Genomic DNA, 21,811 nt, shown 5'->3' with positions numbered 1-21,811 from the left:
ATTAGTGATACCTCGAAATTAGGCTGCTGTCTGTTAGGTAATTTATTGTAGCCTGCTGTGTGTGCGTGTCTGCACGCAGCCCAGATAGCAAAATTTGACCGGCCCACCTCTGGCCCACTACCTTGCCTCAGGGTTTTGTGAGTGTTGGCCCAGTTCTGGCTGGGCCTCCGGCCCAACAATGGCCCAGTTACTGATAACTGACACAAAGAATTTCCTCTGGCCCAGATGTGGCCCACACACTGCAAAATGACTCTCATTGTTTCTGTTGGCCCAGGTCTGGCCCACACACTGTAAAATGACTCTTATTGGAACTGTTGGCCCAGGTGTGGCCCACACACTGTGAAATGACTCATTGTTTCTGTTGGCCCAGGTGTGGCCCACACACTGTGAAATGACTGTCATGCATTCTGTTGGCCCAGGTCTGGCCCACACACTATATAACTGAGTGTTGGCTGAGTGTCGGCTGGGCCTCTGGGCCTGTACTGGCCCACACACTATTAAACTGATCTGACTGAGTGTTGGCTGAGTGTCGGCTGGGCCTCTGGGCCTGTACTGGCCCACGCACTATAAAACTGATCTGACTGAGTGTTGGCTGAGTGTCGGCTGGGCCTCTGGGCCTGTACTGGCCCACGCACTATAAAACTGATCTGACTGAGTGTTGGCTGAATGTCGGCTGGGTCCCCGGGCCACATGTGGCCCATTAACTACCAAAAGTACTTGAAAATAAACACAAATCCAGAACTAGTAATTAAAAGCACAAGCTACTTTTATTAACAAGTTTGACAAACACAACCTTGCAAATAAAACAAACATTTAAAAATTATACAAGCTTTTACATATATACACTTTAAAAAATTAAACAAGTTAAAATATACAATCTACTTTTATCTACAACAATCGACATCTTTCATATACAAAAACACAAACAATTAAACATTTTAAAACTGTATAATGATTCAAAGAAATAAATTATTCTAAATGAACATTAAACATTTACAGAATTTACTTTAAATTCTGTATTTTTGTACCATGTACCATGACCTACCCAGCTACATACATGCACACATACTCACTCTCAAAGTATTTTTCAATAGCAGAAACCTTTGCCACCTGCCTTCTCTTTCTGTTGCCGCTTCATTGTTGCCTCCACCAGTTTCAGCAGCACTACCAGCCGGGGGTGTCTCCAAACTGCATTTAGGAATAAAATAATATTATAAGATCATTATGAGGTCTAAAGCAAGATTTCAACATGTCATCTGTCAGAGAAGTTCTGTTTGTCCACTCAAATATACTTACAGATAGCCACCTCAGCTCTCTGTGGGGGTTGATCAGAGTTCTTTCCATCCATCCTTCAATTTGAGATGCATGGACAGCATGTAATTTCAAAAGAAAAGAAAAAAAACATTAAACTATTTATCCTTTACTGTCTGACTAAATATTACTAAAGCCCAGTCTTGCCACTCTGCAGCTGTCTTGGTAACACCTCCCTGGTAGTTATTTTGGGCAACATTGACATTGTGTGATTGTTAAATGCTGATATATTACCAATGACAATAACCAAAAGCAAGACATATTTGTCAACACATACAGACCTGAAGCACAAAGGCTTGTGAACTTCCTTCACAAGAGCCTTGTGGGTGCTCCAGTTGGTTGGCCATGTTTTCAACAGCGCATGTTTCCTGCCCACTCCAGTTCTTTGCTGACATAATGGATGAGGCAAACCAAAAGCATCTAAAAATGACACATCACAAAACACAGGCCTAGATGAAAGCTGATTCCTATGATTTGGCTCATCTAAACAAAAAAGTATTACTTATTCTATTAAATCAATGTACAACTTACCAAGAGCTCTTCAGGTCTCCTGTTTTTCCAACACAAGAAATGGTTCACACACACGGGTACCCTTCTTCATCCAAAGGAGTGCAGGGCAGGTCTCTGGTCAGTGTGGCCTGGATTCTGAGGTGTAGGCTACATTTTAAAAAAGTCACAGTAACGTTAGGTTAATGGAAGTATATGTGTTCAAAATGATTACATGATCATAAACAACCCCTCAGTACAAAATACAGAACGACCTTAAAATACAGATTTTGATGAGCTTTACATGACCAGGACAGGACCCACCCTGCTACCATCTCTCTCTCTCTCTCTCTCTCTCACACACACTCTCTTAAGGCATACAGTCTCAGTCCTGCCTGCAGTGCCTGAAGTTGGATAGATAACGATGAAATGCCCAATTACCAATCGCAATATTCTAAGTCATGCAATACTGGTTAACTGTTAAGCTATTTCTGAAATGATTAGATCACACTTTTCTTTGAAAACCACATAATTATGCAAGTATGGCTAACGTTACAGCACTGAACGTTTTTGACTAACCACCAACACTGACGTTAACGGTAATTAGGCCAACAAAGTAGGCTAAGAAATCATAATGTATGTTACCGCTAGCTTCGTCATCGTCAAGGGGGTTAGATTGAAACACCCATTCTTGTTATGCTACTTGTTAAACTTTGTCTGCAATAATAAGCCTACGTACATTCATAATGATTTACATGCAATAACAGGTAAAGGTAAAGTTACTTACCACAGGCAGTGTCCAAAACGAGACAGTTTCGCGCCGTCCTGCTGGTTTCAAACTTAACAGTTGCTCTGCTCGTGGCTCTTCCACATGTAATGGGCCGACAGTCACTTTACAGAATTGGGCCATGTACGTTTAGCGTCCGGCTGTCGCTAAATGTTTCATTTTTGCCGCCAACAGCCGCGATACTGATCATTGTTCGTTCCTGAAGTATCGGGCCACACACTGTATGAAATCCGTCTGCCGAGATTGATTCGAAAACTGGCAGTAGCCCATCAAACCCCAATCGGGCCAAATAAGACACTCAGTAATCAGCCCAACTACTGCGTGTCAGTGTCGGCCCATTCAAGGGGACAGTGCCTCAGCCGACTTGAAACTCCGCCGACAGTGGCAGCACTCAGCCAGGATCGGGCCGACTGTGTTTACTGTGCTTCAGCCGACTCGGACCTCAGCCGACACTGCCAGCACTCAGCCAGAATCGGGCCGACTATGCTTGCTATCTGGGAGGTGTCTCCCTCTCCCTCCCGTGTCATAGGCCTATGTAATGTGTCCAGAAAACCCACAATACGCAACAGTGATAGAGCAATCATAGTATCATGATACGATTGTCATCTGACGGTAGTGGTTTGTGGGCCAAGTAGGAAGTAGGACCTATTGGGGTCAAGTAGGAAGCCCAGCAAGTTCCAAAAGTAGAAAAAAAGTTTTGCGAGATCTCGAACACTGGAAATGCTAGTTTGAACACTTAACTTTTCAGTTAGCCGACAGGCTAATCATTAGCCTTTCAGACATTAGAATGTCATTATAATGCTGCTAACATTAGCCTACATGCTGCAACACAGGTATGAAATATATTATGTTTTAGTGACCTTGTTGTTTCTATGAATATGAATTGTTGTTTATATGAAACATCAACTTAGTCGAGGCTTGAAAAGCCCTGTATATCCCCATTAAGTACTTAAACCTTTGAACTAGCTAGCTAGCTGATAGCACAGGCTGGATGCTACCACCGGCTAGACACTGCAGTAAAATGGTTAGCAAACCGTCCATGCCCCCGTGAATATTTCACTGTTTCAAGGACGAAATCAAGAGTGTCCAAAGGGGTGAAAACCACTAGGGCTGAAACGATTCATCGAGTTACTCGAATAACTCGATTACAAAAATTACTCGAGGCAAAAACCCTGCCTCGAAGCCTCGTTAAATTACTATGACGCGCAGGGATATGATTGTTCTGTTGTTCAGGAAGCACACCACTACCGCGTGAATCGTGATACATTCGAAATTTAGCTGGCGCAATGGCAGAGTCAAGATGTCTATAAATGGCAGAAAATGTCTAAAGTTTTCAAGTAAAGTTTTGGGATCATTACATACTCAAAAAGTAAAAGAACAAGCATCTGAACCGAAAACATCCACTCCATGCTGTTTCACCAAGCGTCAATAAAGTAGGCTATTTATCAATCTATGTATCATCTATCTACGTAGCCTATAGCCTACATTGATGTTGGCTGATTTTAATCACATACTGTATTTGTAGCGATGTCATGATATAATGTTTAGCTTTGATGTTTTTAAGTAGTAAACTTATTCACGTTCAATTGCAAGACAAAAAAAGAACCCCTTCTTATACCGTATGCACCCTCATCTTCCCTCACGCACCGCATGCGTGCACACACACAGGTTGCTAGGTTACCATAGTAAATAGGCTCACCCCAGAAATTATTTTTTAATAGCCTAATGGTAAAATTATTTGTTAGTAGCCTAATGGTAAATGCTGCAGGTGTAGAAATCTACATAAAACAGATATTTACTTTAATGTCAGGTCTAGATTACATCATGGAACTTGTGCATATTAATACATTAAATTGCTTTCCCTCTTCTCCCTCCCAGCACTTCACAACATAGTATGGACAGCTAAGTCATGCACAAGAGGCTGCAATTTTACAGAGAGCATTTTTAACATTATTTAATTGTTGGCACTGGCACTTATAAACACTAAATGTGTAAATTGCAATAAATGGGCTTAGTTTTGGAGCCAAATGTTGGAGTTAGAATAGGCCTAAATACCTCTGTGCCAATTGCTTGATCATTTTACAGCCATGTCATTTTCGTTATGCATTATTTGTTTTGGTCGTTTAAAAATGCAAAAAAAAAAAAAATCCGATTAATCGATCGATAAAGTGCTAGATTAATCGATTACAAAAAGAATCGATAGCTGCAGCCCTAAAAACCACTTTAAATCGGGTCACATTATTGACTGTTGTGTGTCGAGGGTCAGCTTGTGGGTTTTGTAAGGGCCAGCATGAGGGACAAGACCTATCAAACCTACGAAGTTGTGTGGTGAGTTTTGCAGGGAGGTTGGTAATGCTAGTTAACATTAGCTAGGCTACTGTAGCCTCCATACTGTACGAGCCATATCATCAATCATTAACCTAGAAATACTTCTTCGTACATTTAATGAACATTTTGTGTAATAATTCACAGCAAGTTAATAAACTGAATATGGTGGTCCAAGAGCAGACCATGCACCGGTCCATGCATCAGGATGGCAGTCAGATATGAAGCACTGCACAATGTTACTAACGTTAACGTTAACCGGTTTCACACACACGATATAAAATACACGATGGTAAATATAACATTCAATACCAAAACACTATTATTTACACGATTACTCCTGAAATAACTGCTATTAACTATATAAAAATCATTGTTTGGAGGAAAGGGTTCGCGTGCTGTCACCGGTTGGAAATTATTTCACGCTGGTTCGTGCTGCTTATATATTTTTCAGTGAGGCGCGGTGGTTTATGGGATGAGTAGTTCCTTCGCTCGGAAATAAAAATATGTACACAGTCTTGTACCTTTGACTTTTTTTGGACTTTCTCTTCGTTTTTTCACTCGAAATTATATGTTGTATGCTTATGAGTTACGCCGTAGCTGATTAGCCTAAGACATGCTCTAAAACTCTTTAGATATGGATTTTTCCAAAACGTCAATGGGAGAAATTAATGGGAAATTTACTTCCGGAAACTAAGCTCTCTCGGAGGAGGGGCGGGACTGTGATGCTCTATAAATTAATTTATGTTACTATACACCAACTGGCCTGTAGGTGGCCAGAGACAGTTTTCTGTGAATATCTCGAGAACCGTAGGGCCTAGGAAGTCCACCTTTTTTATGTATGTTGGTCTTAAGGGGGCATGTCAACCCATCCCATTACCACTTATTTCATGTATAGCGCCACCTAGTTAAAAATTAAAAAGCAAAAAATTAGGTGTTTTCATCACAATATCTCTGGCTGACAAGGTCAAAGGTCCACAAACAGATACAGTACACACACACACACATACAGTACATTCACAGTAATCATACGTATGACACATACTCACACAGTAGACATATGTACGCTTGCATGCACAGGCACATACGCAGGCACACACACAAGCACTCACACACACACACACCCACACACATAACATAAACATGTACATGCACACATGCACACAATTCAAGAATTTCTCAGAATTATGAACAGGCAAGATGGAGGTGGGGTTGTATAAAATTAATTTTACATGTGAAATCTATGAACTAATCATGTTTTGGTACTTGTTGTCTAGCAGATACCAGTGAGAATTGAGTGTGGATAATGCAATTTAGTGAGACAGAATCATATAGGCCTTTCAGCGTGATTTATTTTTGTGGAAAAAATGTGCTGAACTGGGCGGCGGTCATATTTTGTACCGCTCTGCGGTACATCTAGTTAATCATAGCTACTGTTAGGTAGCCTAATATAATATAATATAATATAATATAAAATAGCCTAATATAATAGCATCAAAACCTCCACCCACTCACGGGAAAGAAAGCAGTTTGAGCCAGACTGTTTATTTGTCTTAACCTAGCCTAAGTAATTGACTTTCAATGTAGACATAGAAACGTAGAAATGCCCTGCAGTGAATAAATTATTATTATTGTTATTATTATTATTACTACTACTACTACTACTACTACTACTACTATTCTCATTAGGCCTATTATTATGACACGAGTAGAAACTAGGCTACTCGCTCGTCTACAGATCCACTCATGACAATGTAGCCGGCTCATTCGACTGACTCGCACTCATAACAACATAACGTAACCGGTCCGCCCGGCTGATCCAAATGACCCAGGTAGGCTAGCCTACTCAAGCAACTCCATACAGAGCTTGCAATGTTTCGGACTGTCTTCGCGACCTAATTGCATTTTAAAGTAGGCTATGCGTGCAGAATATATGTTATTTCAGAAGTGAAAGCATGGCTTTTGTTGTGGATTTTCTTTTAACCTTGACGAGGAGTTACTCGCTCCTCTAAAGATCCACTCATGGATGACGGCTGACTCGCACTCATAACAACGTAACCGGCCCGCCCGGCTGATTAGACTGACCCGGGTAGATACTCAAGCAGCTCCATGAGCGTGCAGTTCGGACTTTCCGCACGACCTATTTGCATTTTAATATGCTACATCTATACACCAAATCTAATTATGTCTAGGCTACATGCAGAACATTGAATGTTATTTCAGAAGTGAAAGAATGGCTTTTGTTGTGGAATTGCTTTTCACCTCGAGGAGGAGCTACTCGCTCTCGCAGATCCACTCATGACAACGTAGCCGGCTGATTCAACTGACTCGTACTCAACATAGCCTAACCGGCCGGCTGATCCGACTAACCCGGATTGCCACTCAGCCGCTCCAATCTGAGTCCCATGGTCTGCGAGTCTGCAATGTTTCCGGCTTTCCGAATTTCTCAGCTGCGCGACGGTCATAATAAAGAGGCAGGTCATTTTCAAAGAAATGCTAAATAGCCTTAGTTCTGACGTTCAGAGCAGAAATTACACCAGCACCACACCATGGTGCCATACCATTAGTTGGAAACAGTGTTGGGGGTAACGCGTTACAAGTAACGCGTTAGAGTACTGTACTCTTATTAGTTTTTTTCAGTAACGAGTAATCTAACGGGTTAGTTTTGCGAATTCAGTAATCAGTAACTCCGTTATTTTCCAAAATAAGCACTCGTTACTCCGTTACTTTAAGAATTTCCCTCGATAAGGAAAGTAAAGAGACACGTTTTGCATCCACGCTGGATAGCAAAGAGGCTCTGCTGGCTGCAGGGACAATTCCTAAAATAAAACTGCGCTGGTTAAGGGATGAGGCCAAAAAAGACACAGCAAAGTGCATGCTCGCTGCCGAGTGTCGTGCCCTGGGTCATCCATTGCCAGAGGAACTGCCGCCCGCACCTGTCAGCGGACGAGAAGACGAGTCTGACTCTTTTTCATTTACAGAGGACAAAGAGGACTCAAATTCGGTGGAGACTGAAATTGCTGATTATCTTAAGTCAGGAGTCGAGATCGACACATTAAACAAGTTCCCCATGATCAAGGCATTATTTTTGCGCTTCAATACCCCAACACCCTCCAGTGAGGCTGTGGGGAGTCTTGTTCTAACTCCTAAAAGAAATCGACTATCAGACAAACGTTTTGAGAATCTTCTTTTACTACGTTTCAATCATTACTTTGAAGATGAAGAGTAGGCTAAATGTAGCCTACATGATGATTATGTGAATGAATGTAGGGCTGTATGCTACAGGTGTCACACGTCACATTTTCATTGTTCGTTCAATGTTTTTTTTGTGTCATGCACTGTTCTTTTGTGCACAAACATTTAGATAGGCCTACGGTATAAGTTACATCGTGTTAAGATAAAAGAAAGGAGGAAACGACATCGGACAAGGACAGGTTTTTTTTTTGTTTGTTTTTACTATTATTCAGACTATTTGACAGGCCTATTAGATGTGTTAAATTTCCAATTCTAAAAGGTTGCGTGCCTACCTGTTAAGCACTTTGTTAGGCCTGCACTTGTAAAGTTGATTTAGGCTATTAATAGTGTGATGCACTGTTCTTTTGTGCGCAGCCTAATACGGTAAGCTACATTCTTATGTTAAAATGAAAAAAGAGGAAACGACATCAGACAAGGATGTTTACTGTTTTTTGTTTTTGTTTTTATTAGGCTATTACTCTGCCTATTAACGGTATATGTTATTCATGGAAGCTGTTCTAATTCTCAAAGGATGAATGCCTGTTAAATAAAACGTGCAATATGCTGACTGTCTTTCCTGTCATTATCCTACAGTTAGGTTCATGATTGATTCATAAACAGTCAGCACTGTCGGTGCATCTAAAGGAGGATGTGTGTTGCTGCTGCAGGCGGAGACGTAACCTGACTCCGCCAGATGGATTTGCTCCGCATATCCATCTGGGAACTTTTCATTGAAGAACTTTTGGGAAGGGGCGGACATACTGGTTAGCTGATTGGATAAACCATCTGTCTATCACCACCTTTGTTGGTTATCGACGGGCCAAATCAACCAATTAGATGAACAAAGTATTCTTTTAATGCCGTTTAACATACAATTAAGTTAGGTTACGTGACAAACGTTAAGATGTTTTAACTTACCATTTATGAACCTAATCAACGACAATTCCCATCAAGTTTTCACGGTAGGCCCTACACTTCTGAAGATAGTATATTCTCCATTATGAACTGGAATCAGCCGTGGAGGATGTCTGTGTCGTTCATTCCTCCCAGCTGCATGGCTGAGACTCATAGCTTCACAGTTTACCCAGGAATACTTTCTAATTTGAATAAAACTTGCGCGATAGCTATGCTCATCTCTGTGGATGCCGTCATGTTGTTCGTTGCGTCACACCTCAACCCGCCTCAAAGCCAACGCTGATTGGACGTTCGTTTGGTGAACTGCTCCAAATTTTCTTTAACGGAAAGTATCCAGACTGATCTGCGAGTGAAACCCTGAACGGAGCGCTAGCGGAGACGCACCCCAAACGCGTTTTAATTGTTGGTAACGCACGAGTACTCTAACGCGTTACTTTTATTTATAGGTAACGCAGTAACGTAACGGATTACTTTTAATTGATAGTTACGTAGTAACGTAACTAACTACTTTCAAAAGTAACGATACCCAACACTGGTTGGAAATTATGCCCACACTGTGATCACCATCTCAGAAGGACACATAGCATGTGACAGCTGTTGTGGTGCAGTTGAGGTGCACACTGTGTGTGCACAATGTGTATGTGTATGTATGTATGTGTGCGTGTGTGTGTATGTGTGTGTGTGTGTATGTTTGTGTGTGTGTGTGTATGTGTGCGTGCGTGTATGTATGTGTGCATGTGTGTGTGTGTGTGTGTGTGTGTGTGTGTATGTATGTGTGTGTCTCTGTGTGTGTGTGTATGTGTTTATGGAGAGAGAGAGGTTGGAGTTATTGATGTGGCGTGGCACAGGCATAGCGAAATGTATTAGAACGAGGGCAGGGCATAAACAACAGTGCCCAGCATGCAGGCGGCATAATGGAGGCATGGAGAAGGGAGGGACGGGTGATCAGTCAGAGGGCACTCCGTTCACCCCACAGCGAGGGAGAGAGAGCCCCCCCCTCCCCAAAGCTCGCCAGCCTGTTCCCACAATGCCACAGGGAGGGCGGCTGATGGATTCTGTGGAAATGAGGCTCGCGGGCCTCAGAGGCTCTTATTATCTAGCGGTGGATGAGGAGGAAGAGGGGGAGGAGGAGGAGGATCCATCAGTGAGCTAAATTAGAGCTAGACGAGGTGGGGATCCTTCAGGGGTGTGTGTGTGTGTGTGTGTGTGTGTTGGGAGGGGGGGTTGGATCCGGCGGTTTGTGGCCCCATGTTTAATACACACCACCCATAGAGCTGGCGCTTGATTACTTATTGATGACCCCACAGCTGTTTTCTGCGGCACGCGCCTGTGTACCCATGTTAGTCCAGGAGAACAAGCAGACCACCTCTGAGGCGCATCCATCAGGAAACACCATACCACTGTCGAAAATGCCTCCCTGAACTCACATAACAGCTTTGTCGGAAAGCATTCTGGTCTAAATATTGTCTAGATCTGGTCCTGGTCAGTCTAAAGCCACCAGGGGCTATACACAACCTAGAGGTTTGATGTGTGTTCAAATTCAGCGTACAAAGTGGAACATTGAGGCGAATGTGTTGGAATTGATTGCATTTTGTGCATCTTTCCAAATCGTGATTTAAAACCTAACCCTGTGTTTGTTCACCACAACCTACTTCCTTAGACCATATGTGTGTGTTCGCAAATGTTCACAAAACTGTTTGAAAACATGAATGTTTTCTTTTTTTATTTCGAGTACAGGTTTGGCTTTTTTTTTTTGTAAGCAAACAGGTCTCAGACAGTGTGTGTGACTTTGTTCTCTTTACACTTTGCTCATACTCATCACTTTGAACCAGATAGCTGATAACCCACTCTACCTACAGGGCTGATGGTTTAACCATGTTCAGCTAACTATCTGCATACAGAGGCCTTTTTAAACATGTAAACAGATCCTTGAAAATGTGTCTCAAATGGATCTGGACTGAGAATCCATCTCCCAGAATCCATCTCCATCAGGGATTAACCAGACATGGAGCTCTGATTCTCTCTCATAACAGACAGTCTGACAACATCTCTCTCTCTCTCTCTCTCTCTCTCTCTCTCTTTCTCTTTCTCTTTGCAGATTGAAAGGGGTGAAAGGGAGGTCCTGAGAGAAGATAGAGACAGGAGCTTAAGTCCAGAAACGCACAGGGAGGCAGAGAGAGACAGAGGGACAGAGAGGTAGAGTACCTCAGAGTGGATGCTCCCTGGCTCTGGCAGGTAGAAAGCCTCAGAAGTGATAGGTGGGTGTGAAGACACCGCTCTGATCTGTCATACGCTGGGTTAAGCACTTGGTAAAGTCACTGAAGTGAAGTGACTGCCTGAGCTGCATACCATCTCAGAATGGCTGCTTTAACATGGACGTATTACATCTGAGTGCAAGTTGTGTTGGATCTTCTCCAGCATCTGTGTATGTGGTCCAGCTCGTGTCCAGAGCACAACATCAATAAGGACAACGAGGTTTTCAATTTTTTTTTTTTTTTTTTGAAAATTGGTAAGTTATTGAAATTTTGTTGGAAAATCCGAAACAGATAAAACTTGCTAAACATCCAGGGGGAGACTGAGTAAGTGTAGGAGTGCACGTGTGTGGATCCAATGAGTGTCAGTAGGAAATAGGGAGACAAAGAAGGAGAGAGTATAAGCCCTCATTACTATAAATTCCCACAATGCCCTGCTGCAGGTGCACTTGCTCAGTCATCTAGTAAAACAAGACCACGCCAAACCCTGTCTGTGCAGTGACAGGAAAAACCTCATTATGATCTTTACCTTTTAACTATTCTTTAACTATATTGCCCTTCTATGCTTTTATTTGTTATTATTGTTTGGTTTTGTTTATGTAAAGCACATTGAATGACCTCTGTGTATGAAATGCGCTATATAAATAAACTTGACTTGACTTGACAAAATAATTAGCATCGCTTAAAATAAAAATCTTAATATCTGGAATTCAGTCAGCAGAATTATTATTCAGCAGAATCATTATCCAGCAGAGGGTTTCCTTATTTACCTGAAACTAATTACAGTGTATGTGAAAGCCACCCATTCTGTCTCTGCACCCAGCAACCATTTTCATGCCCTGGCCACTGTTGCTTTTTAGGTGCATCATTACTGCAAACTGCGGGAGGCTTTGAGGGTTTGTCTCTGTCTGTCAGATTGTGGATAACATAGGATGGGCTCTAGTCTCACAATAAGCCTGAGGCCATGCTAGCATGACTTCACCCATGCAAACCCATGCATCTTATTATAAAGGCACAGAGAGTATGCTAATTCCTTCCCCCTTTACCTCACGCACACACACACATGCGGTAACAGCCAGGGCAGGAGAGACTGACAGTGGTGTCACCTCATTGCTTTGCTAAGTACTAAATGGAGTCGAAGTATCTCCAAGGCACAGGACTGGGCATGCCCATGACGAGAGGCAGTGCAGGTTGCCCTTAATTATATCACAGCCTGCAGGCCAAAACACACACACACACACACACACTTCTCTCTGTTCCTGAATGGTGGATGAGGGACTCGGGATGGAAGACATGGTGTTTCTGTCTGGTAATGGTGCAAAGAATTTTCAGCAACAGTAGTGGAACAATCCTCAATCATGTTCATATACAGTAGTACTTAGCTCTAGGTATGTCAGCTCTAGGTTTACTAGGTTTTCCCCGAGCGCCGCTGTTGATGCAGGCAGCTCACTGCGCCGGGATTAGTGTGTGCTTCACCTCACTGTGTGTACACTGTGTGCTGTGTGTGTTTCACTAATTCACGGATTGGGATAAATGCAGAGACCAAATTTCCCTCACGGGATCAAAAAGAGTATATATACTTATATACTTACTAAAGACATGCATATTATGTAATAAAGATATCATTGATGCTGAATAAAAGGCATGCTTGTGGACCACTTCTTTGGCCTCCTAGGCAGTCTCGCATCACTCTGTCTGAATCTCTGTTGTCAAGCTGGGGTTTGTTACATAGAGTGCCAGAAGTCTGTGTTATTTTTGTTCTCCTGCATAATTTCAGTGCTTTAGTTATATCCATCTCTGTAAGTCATAAGCATGAACATACTACCATCAGCCATGCAGAAATAACATGGACCTAATATCACACCCAAATCACAGAGCATAAAGATCATATTAGCCAGTATAATCCTTCTCAGTGTGTTATCTTTGATGGCTTCCATAGATCTGAAGCGGCTGAAATTACACTCCAGCGTGGCACTTTGAAACTCTTGGTCTCCGATAAGGTTTTCCGTGCACACAGTGATCCGGTGTGTGTGTGTGTGTGTGTGTAGGGGAGACGGCGGGAATGCCGCAGAAGGCTATTCCAGACTGAGGCAGTTGGGATTAATAAAACTCCATTAGCCGTATTTCCTCTGAACCCCTGCGGCTGTGGGCTCCGACTGCTCAATCACACACACACACACACACACACACACACACAGCGTTACCAATTTCCAATTTGAGAGACACCCTCAAGCAACCAAAAGGGGCTAATCTTAACAGATTGAATTTTGTGGACTGGTATTAAATTGAAGTGTGTAACGGGAGGTTTCTCATCATTTGGCTTGCTTGTAGGTCTGTACCAGAAAACAGCAGCACATTTTGATATCTTCAGACAGAGTAAAATGTAATGGAGGCTATTACTGTTTTATGTTTGTGGTGGACAGCTTGATTGTGTCTTGGCTATGGACACTGTTCTAGTCAACTGACCAGGCAAAGAAGAGGAGGAATGTAAAGAAGAACGAACCAAAAAGCCACTGAATTGATTGTATTGAACTGTATTTTGATAGCTGTAGTTGCAATGTAAGTTACTCCACATTTGTTTCTAAAGCTGAAAGTATGGTGATACTTTGGCTTCAGTCACATGTAAACAGTAAATTACCTCTCCTGTGACTTTTGTGGAGTAAAACAAAAGTCCTTCACAAAAATGAAAAAAAAGGCTATCCAGAGACCTTCGACCGACTTGGCAGCTAAATACACTCTGATAGACACTAACGTAAATTTAAATGAGTTAATGTTTCTATACATGTACACCAAAGATTCTAGAGCAGAGCTCTGTTCTAGAATCTTTGATGTACACACAAACAGTGCAGTTTTAGTCTACATATACATCCATACATTCTTCTGTATGACTTCGGTAATGCAAGTACCTTATTTGTCATGCCAATGAAACACCTTTGAATTTCAGAGAGAGAGACAGACAGACAGAGAGAGAAAGCCATGTTGTCAAACTGTCTTTGATAACCATAGACACTCTAACGGCATATCTTACAAGTAATAAAATGATCCTATGAAATGCATATATGATAACAAAAACACCGGCATATGAGCTATGAGCACCAAACCCTGTAGATTTAACAAGAATATTATGAATATATAGAATTTGCATGCGCATCATCAGCTTGTCAAGGTAGATTCAGATTATTTTCTCTGCCTATGCAGGGAGAGGTCACATATAGATTAGCCTACCAATTAAGGTTTTGTTGGATGTGGTTCCTGATTGAATGTGTCTGAGTGGATTCTCTGCTTGTTTCAGACTACTCTATTCAGGGGTTTGAGAATAACACGTTCATTTAGGACCAAGGCACAGGGATACTGATTGACATCCACAGCAGCAGGGTGTGCAAAAATTACAGGGTGCAAACTAAATCGCACGCACGCACATACACACACACACAGATCTGACCTTTTTGCAGTCAAACCTCATTTGCACAGTAATGACATGGCTGCCTCAGGACACAGAGCCATGCATGTCATGTATGAATGTGTGTGATTATTCACATATGATTAGTGTATTCCCTCTACATCAAGACCAATACCAGCTGCATGTTCAGTGATTGAAGCAGACATCAAGTGGAAAAGTTTCCTTCACAAATACAAGATCTTGTAGATAAAAAAATGTGTATAAATCCAGTAAGCCTCTGTTTGTCATACTGGCTCTGTACTGAGTGTTTTTACATTGTACACACAAACACATACTCTCTCTCTCTCTCTCTCTCTCTCTCACACACACACACACACAGGAAGAGAGGAGGAAAGGAGAAAGAAAGAAAACACACTGGTAGAAAAGGAAACTGCTCACCTCTCTCCCCTGTCTTCATTCGAACCAGAGCAGAAATTATGACTTTCATACACCTGTGACAGGACAAAGAACAGGGATGGACTTCTGCACAGATTATGATCACTTTTTACTGGAGACATCCCTGTGACACAGCTAGATGGGACACGTCATTGGGTCACAATCATTAACGGTGCACTCTGAATAGTCTGATGTGGGTAGCCCTGTTCTCAGCAGTCTCACCCGTTCAGGGGCCTACCCTCTTGGACTCGGGGTGTCATACTGTATCTACCCCTGCGCCTGCGTCAGGAGGTCCTCGTGTGTCGGCAGCTGCTATGGCAGATTGTGCAGCAGTGACTTGAGAACTGACATCCATAGCTGGTTTGGCCAGTGAGAAGGGCAATCAGTATTACATAGTCTGTCCAGCAGTGCTAGAATGAGAGTTAATGCGGGAAAGGAGTTGTGGGGAGTGAAGGCCACCTTGGTGGTGGCTGTTTTGTTCGCTTGATCAAAGAAACACAGTGTATAGATTATGGAGGCCAGACTGTAGCATGTCAGCAGTAGATTCTGATGGGTGTTGGAGGTGTGTGTGTGTTGGGGGGGCATTTGCAAGAAAATATTTATCTTTATTTTATTTAATTTTATCTTTATTGAACTGGAAATAAGGAATACAAATTAAACTCATTAGTCATTACTGTTATTATGCAGGATGACAACTACCGGTAATCTACTAGATCTTTCTGCTGTTGTCTGAATTTCTGCCGAGACATCCTCCTGTCACTACAGAAACTACTGTATATTATGACTGTAAGAATCAAATGGTTACAGGAGCTAAGCTGGGTGTCTGCCCATAACTTACATCCGAGCCTGTAACAGTCACATCTATATATCAACACACAGAATGACGGATGACCACTCAGAAATATCATTAGAAATGAGATAATTCAAATTAGGCTGCTGAGGGTGCTAACCTGATTGCTCTCCGCCCCTGGGGTTGGTGGTGGTGGACTGGTGTGTGTGTGTGTGTGATTAAATAATTATGAAATCATTACAAACACTCATCAACTGATTTAAGAAAAGCAGATGAAACTGTCGCCACTGGCACTTACTTCTCCAGAGCTGTGGTATATTAACATCCTATTATCTAGAACATGAGAAATGTTTTTGTTTTGAATATATCACTTTTATCATGATTACCATCTCCAAGGTATGACACAATAACAGTGTTTCCAAAGACTTATAGCACAGGTGGAGTGTCACAGAAAATAGGTTATGGCCACTATTACAGTAAGACCTTCTCCTCCAGCAAATGCCCAGTAGATGGCGCCATATCTGTCTTTGGCTACAGATTTAGGACCTGGGAAGGAAATGGAACTCACACATTGTGTTTGGTCCTTTTAGAGCAAAACCAGACTTGCCAAAACAAAGGGAAGCAAGCTGTCATTACTCAGCCCATCAGTGGAAGTCAACCCGTCTAATCAGTGCCATTGCTAAAAGAAAAGATAGTGAAATTACCCTAAAACTAGCCTCGGGCACATAGGGATAAGTGATGTGTAATGTGACATTTCTCTGTCCTAATCCTGTTCAGAAAAGATCAGTTTGTACAATTCAGTTATCACTGCCTGTAGGCAACAACATGCAGGTTTTTTCTTTAGATGCAGATTTAAATGTATTAAGATCTGAAGAACTGAACTGACGTATGAATGCTGAAATAGTATAATATGTGTACTGAAGTATAGATCTGTATGCATCTGAGTTTGATATGGCTTTATTTTACACTGTTTCTCTGTACAAGCCAATAAGGTAATTTTGTGTACCTGACAAGTTTCGGCTACCTTGCCTCTGTAGCCTTCATCAGAGGTGTCACGTGATGTTGGTGTGACGTCGTCTGAGATGTGTTATATGGCGTTTTCCACCCCACCTGATGTGGTGGGATGGCCGTGTCCCCTGGCGTGCTCCAGGGTGGGGGTGGGGCGCCCTCTGCTGTCTGGTGGTTTTTCATACGGCCGGTGTCCCAGGTGTGGGACAGTTGGTAGGCTCCTTCATCCCGGTTTACAGTCTTTGTAATTTGTCACTTTCCAATAGCGGGGAAGCTGTAATCTCCTTGCTAAAAGAGATGATAAGCCCGTCCCATCCACTACATGACTTTGTCTCTCCAACCAGACTACTCTGTGCTGGTAGGCAAATGAAAAACTGTGCTACTCTCTCTATACCTCCTGCCAGGATCAAGCACCACCAGCAGTCCTTCCTACATACTACATTTATTCTCTATAATGATAGAGAAGCCAAAACAGTCCGTAACCGTGAATGAATGAATGAATAAATAAATGAATGAATGAATGAATGAATGAATGAATGAATGAATAAATGAATAAAATGAATGAATGTTTTTTATCTTTTTTAGATTGGAGACAAAGAATCCTAAAAGTCTGTAAGTGTGTGTAGATGAGTGCGTGTGGTTCAGTGGGTACACCATTGTGAAGTTCGCGGATGACACTAGTGGTCTGCCCCGCGAGTCTGCCTACAGAGATGAGGTGGAGCGGCTGTCAACACGGTGCAGGGCCAACAACCTGCTCCTCAACACCTCAAAGACCAAAGAACTCATCATAGACTACAGGATAAAGAAACCAAAGATCCCACCATTGATCATCAGTGGGGACTGTGTGGAGAGGGTGGCAGACTTCCGCCTCCTGGGAGGAAGACCTATCCTGGAGTGTGAACACCTCTGAGCTGCTGAAAAAGGCCCATCAGAGACTGTACTTTCTGAGAATACTTAGGAGGAATAACATGACACAAAGACTGCTGGTGTCCTTTTACCGTGCCTCCATTGAGAGCATACTAACATACTGCATATGCGGTACACCAGCTGAACAGCGGCTCAGAGGAAAGTGCTCCAGAGGGTCATCAACACCGCCCAAAAGATTGCCGGCTGCCCTCTCCCCACCCTGGAAGAAATACACAGTTCCCATTGCCTTAAAAAGCCTAGAACATTATAAAGGACACCCACCATCCTGGTCACTCCCTGTTTGAACTGTTGCCTTCAGGCAGACTGTACATATCAATTAAAGGAAGGACAAATAGACTCAAACACAGTTTTTATCCAACTGCAATAACCAACCCTCAATGCTGCAAAAAAATTATGTTTTTTAAAAGATGGATTCAGATGTTAAATGGATCAATGCAATGACAGATAGTATGCTTGCCTGCAGATGTATGTTCATACTGTTTCAATGACTGTGTGATCCGTTTTTCTGAATAGCCTACCCTGCTATGTATTTAATGGTCTTAAATTTCGCTATCGTGTGTAGAAGATATTAACAGCGCACTAACTTAAAAAAAACGACCAGTAAACAAGTCCCACTATGCATTTCTTTCTCCTGACTCTATTCTCCAGGTCATCTATGTTTTCGGTTAAATCAAGCACCTGTTTCTCTAGTGCCCCCATCTTGCTTTCATTTGAGTCAACAACAGTATCCTCCAGAGCATATTCTCCCCTCTGCGGCAGGCACCAGCTCAGCATAACGCAACCTTTCCTTAAGCCGCCATCTTGAAAACCCATCTGTTGCAGTTTTACCGCACAAGCTGGAATGCCGTTGAGAAGGGTGTTGCAGTAGTCAAGGCATGGGATAACCATGGTCTGTACTAGGAGCTGAGTGGCGTGTTGGGTTAGGTACGGTCTGATTGTCCTTATATTGAATTGTGCGAAGCAGCACGATTGGGTGACAGAGGCAACGTGGTCAGAGAAGGTTAGCTGGTTTTGATGTTGTATAGTATAAGTATATATACTCTAAGTGTATACACTCTTTTGATCCCGTGAGGGAAATTTGGTCTCTGCATTTATCCCAATCCGTGAATTAGTGAAACACACACAGCACACAGTGAACACACAGTGAGGTGAAGCACACACTAATCCCGGCACAGTGAGCTGCCTGCAACAACAGCGGCGCTCGGGGAGCAGTGAGGGGTTAGGTGCCTTGCTCAAGGGCACTTCAGCCGTGCCTACCGGTCGGGGTTCGAACCGACAACCCTCCGGTTACAGGTCCGAAGTGCTAACCAGTAGGCCACGGCTGCCTTGATGTTGTGATGTATGGTTTGTCATTTGGCCGAGTCATTTAAAAACAATACATTACGTTCAGGGAAATGTCCATCCCATAATTCTAACCCCTATGCTGCATACAGGCAAAAGAATTGCGGGCCATTTTCTCAGTGTTATACATTTAAAATACGTTGCAGTGTAAACATAATCGTAAGCATTCTCATGTGGCTCACAGCTCACTGATCTTCTGATTCATTTGAATGTCCTCTCACAAATGTATCACAAGCACCTGCTTCATGAAATATCTGATGTGCTCTCTCACCCACAATCCACAATCACCTCCTCAACTCCCTCCACCTCAAGACTCGACACATATGTTACATCGATGAGTCACCTGTTCCTGGATATGACACTGTGTAAGCTAAATACAGGTCACAAAGAGATGGAGAGAGAGAAAGAGACAGAGAGAGAGGTTAGCTTAGGTGTGCCTTTTCCCATAGGACATGGCTGGCATCAGCAACGACTGAAGCCCATAGTTTGCACAGCATGTACCATGAGGCTTATTACTGTTGATTAGACCAGGGCAGACTCCGGCTCCAGCTGCATCTGTGACTGATTGCTGATGAGTCATGACACTGCTACCCATCCTGATGAGCTACAGATCTAATGAGACACACTACCACTACATACTACAGAGATAGTGTGCATCTAAGAGTGTATTCTTGTGTGTTACACACACATACACAGACACACACGCTTGTGTGTGTGTGTGTGTGTGTGTCAGTGTATGTGGTGTATGTCTGTGTTTATGTGTGTAACCATGTGTGAGAGTGTATGTGTTTGTCTTTGTGTGTGCGTGTGTACTGAGCATGTTCATATGTGTATAGGGAGTTCAGGTGGTGTTTCAAGTGTTTGAGCCTAGGACGTGTGAGAGGTATTATTATCCCTGCCTCATTCACAACATGGACACATCAGGAACTTCCTGAAGGTGACCTTTGTCCGATGGTCACCATGGCAACCACACTTGGCTCCTCCAGTGCAGCTGGTAAACACAGATGGAAACCCTGAGACTGTTCTTAGACAATATACTATATGATCATGATCGAAAGAAAGGCAAATATAATTTTATGTGAAATAAAGATAGCCTACATGGGACAGCATTTGAAGGCTACTGAGATTCCGTTACAAGGTAATTTCAAGCTCTAAAATGAATTTGGTCAAATTTGTCTAGGCCTAAGTCTAAAACATATTCTAGAAAATAACAATAATTAGCCTAAAGATTGTTTGTTCAGTGTGAGCATTCACACAATTTATTTTGAATGGCGCTGTGACTAATCCACGCAGTGCAAGACGTCAGTGAAATCCCTATTTATAAAAATGCCTAACATAGTGTCTGTCGTGTCTCAGTATCTCACAAATATGTATAGGCCTATATATATATTATATCAATATAGTCTATATAGCATACGAAATTCCAGGTGATTGCTGAAAGGATTACCTAAGACATTTACATGGACTATCAAATAATGTTGAACTATTCAGAGATTAGTGATTAGGCCCAAAGATTCTAGAATCTTTGATTAGGCCTATGTCCATGTTGGGGAAAGACCAAAACAAAGATCCTTGATTACTCCGCTTGAACCCTCTCTGACCAAAACACTCGCTGGGTTTTTGTTCCTATGGAAACAAGCGTTTTTTCAGTAATCACGAGCTTGCTGAATCACTCACTCAAGCGCATTAGAAAAAGAAAGAGCGTCCATCGTAGAGGCCACACAACGAATATCCAAATTGCGCCTCAAAAGACACGACCTGCCGACCCTCCTCACTGCATACTGGGGCTACACGAGTTCCTGTGACCTTGGAAACAGACCTGTTCCACCTGACCCAGTCCATGAAGGTCTTCAGGTTGGCTTTTAGCCTATAGACTAGCTCAACAGCTCACCATGAGGTATTCTAACATTATGAATTGTGAAAAACGGTGTGACTACGTATCACCTAATAATTCCGTAAGAATTCACAAAACAGAAGTCTTCGCCTGTTAACGCTCCCCTCCCTCCCCCTTGAGCTTGGCTAGCGCCGTGGTCACGCATGCGCCGGGGAGCTTCGGGTCGTGTGAATCATCGCCAGCATCAGCAGCGGGGATGCGAGCGCCAGAGTGATGGGACCCAAGTGAAGTACCAGCAGCACCGCGTCACTCTCCAGGCAGGTCAGGACAGGTAGGCTATCCGTAATTTGAGCCAACTGAGTGGGGATGGGTCTGGATTGCCAACAGAGTAGGATTCACTGAAATTTGAGTCAGTAAGAATGTGAATTTCCTCGAAGTAACGCGATTCACATGACAGATAGCCTAGATAGATCAAATAGCCTACAGTCGCTGGTTTTAATGGTGGTCTAATATGTGGTGGTTGTTTGGCTTTTCTGTATTGTGAATGGCAATTGTTTATGCTGATAATATGCAGGCTGTGTTTGACTGTTAATAGTAAAACAGCATCTCGCTGCCTGTTGTCACAGTTCTTTGGATATACATTACAGCAGGGGGTAGACTAGCTCCGCATCATGTGGCGTCTCTTCACAAACTTTACATTGAGAGCTTCAATTATTTATCTCTATGTATTTTTAAATAAATACATTTATTTTTAAATATGCATTAC

The 21,811-nt window shown here is 42.6% G+C and overlaps 1 long non-coding RNA gene across 2 annotated transcripts; it reads right to left on the bottom strand.

Annotated features, from left to right (window-relative positions):
- Window positions 1–822: 822 nt before the first annotated feature.
- LOC143118345 (uncharacterized) lies at window positions 823–3,075 on the bottom strand. 2 transcript variants are annotated; one of them, XR_012986118.1, is made up of 5 exons: window positions 2,585–3,075; window positions 1,843–1,968; window positions 1,593–1,731; window positions 1,297–1,349; window positions 823–1,188 (listed from the first exon to the last, which is right to left on the bottom strand). It is a non-coding gene; the product is annotated as an uncharacterized LOC143118345 (long non-coding RNA). The 2 variants fall into 2 exon arrangements; XR_012986117.1 differs by having other exon boundaries at window positions 826–1,188; window positions 1,843–3,075.
- Window positions 3,076–21,811: the final 18,736 nt, after the last annotated feature.

Source organism: Alosa pseudoharengus, unplaced genomic scaffold, assembly GCF_046254945.1.
Source record: "Alosa pseudoharengus isolate Yale_2024_CS ecotype anadromous, Long Island Sound unplaced genomic scaffold, YU_APseudo_1.1 YU_APseudo_1.1_scf_12, whole genome shotgun sequence".
Classification (NCBI taxonomy): domain Eukaryota; kingdom Metazoa; phylum Chordata; class Actinopteri; order Clupeiformes; family Clupeidae; genus Alosa; species Alosa pseudoharengus.
The sequence above is the reverse complement of the archived record's forward strand: the minus strand, read 5'-3'. Positions and strand labels throughout refer to the sequence as shown.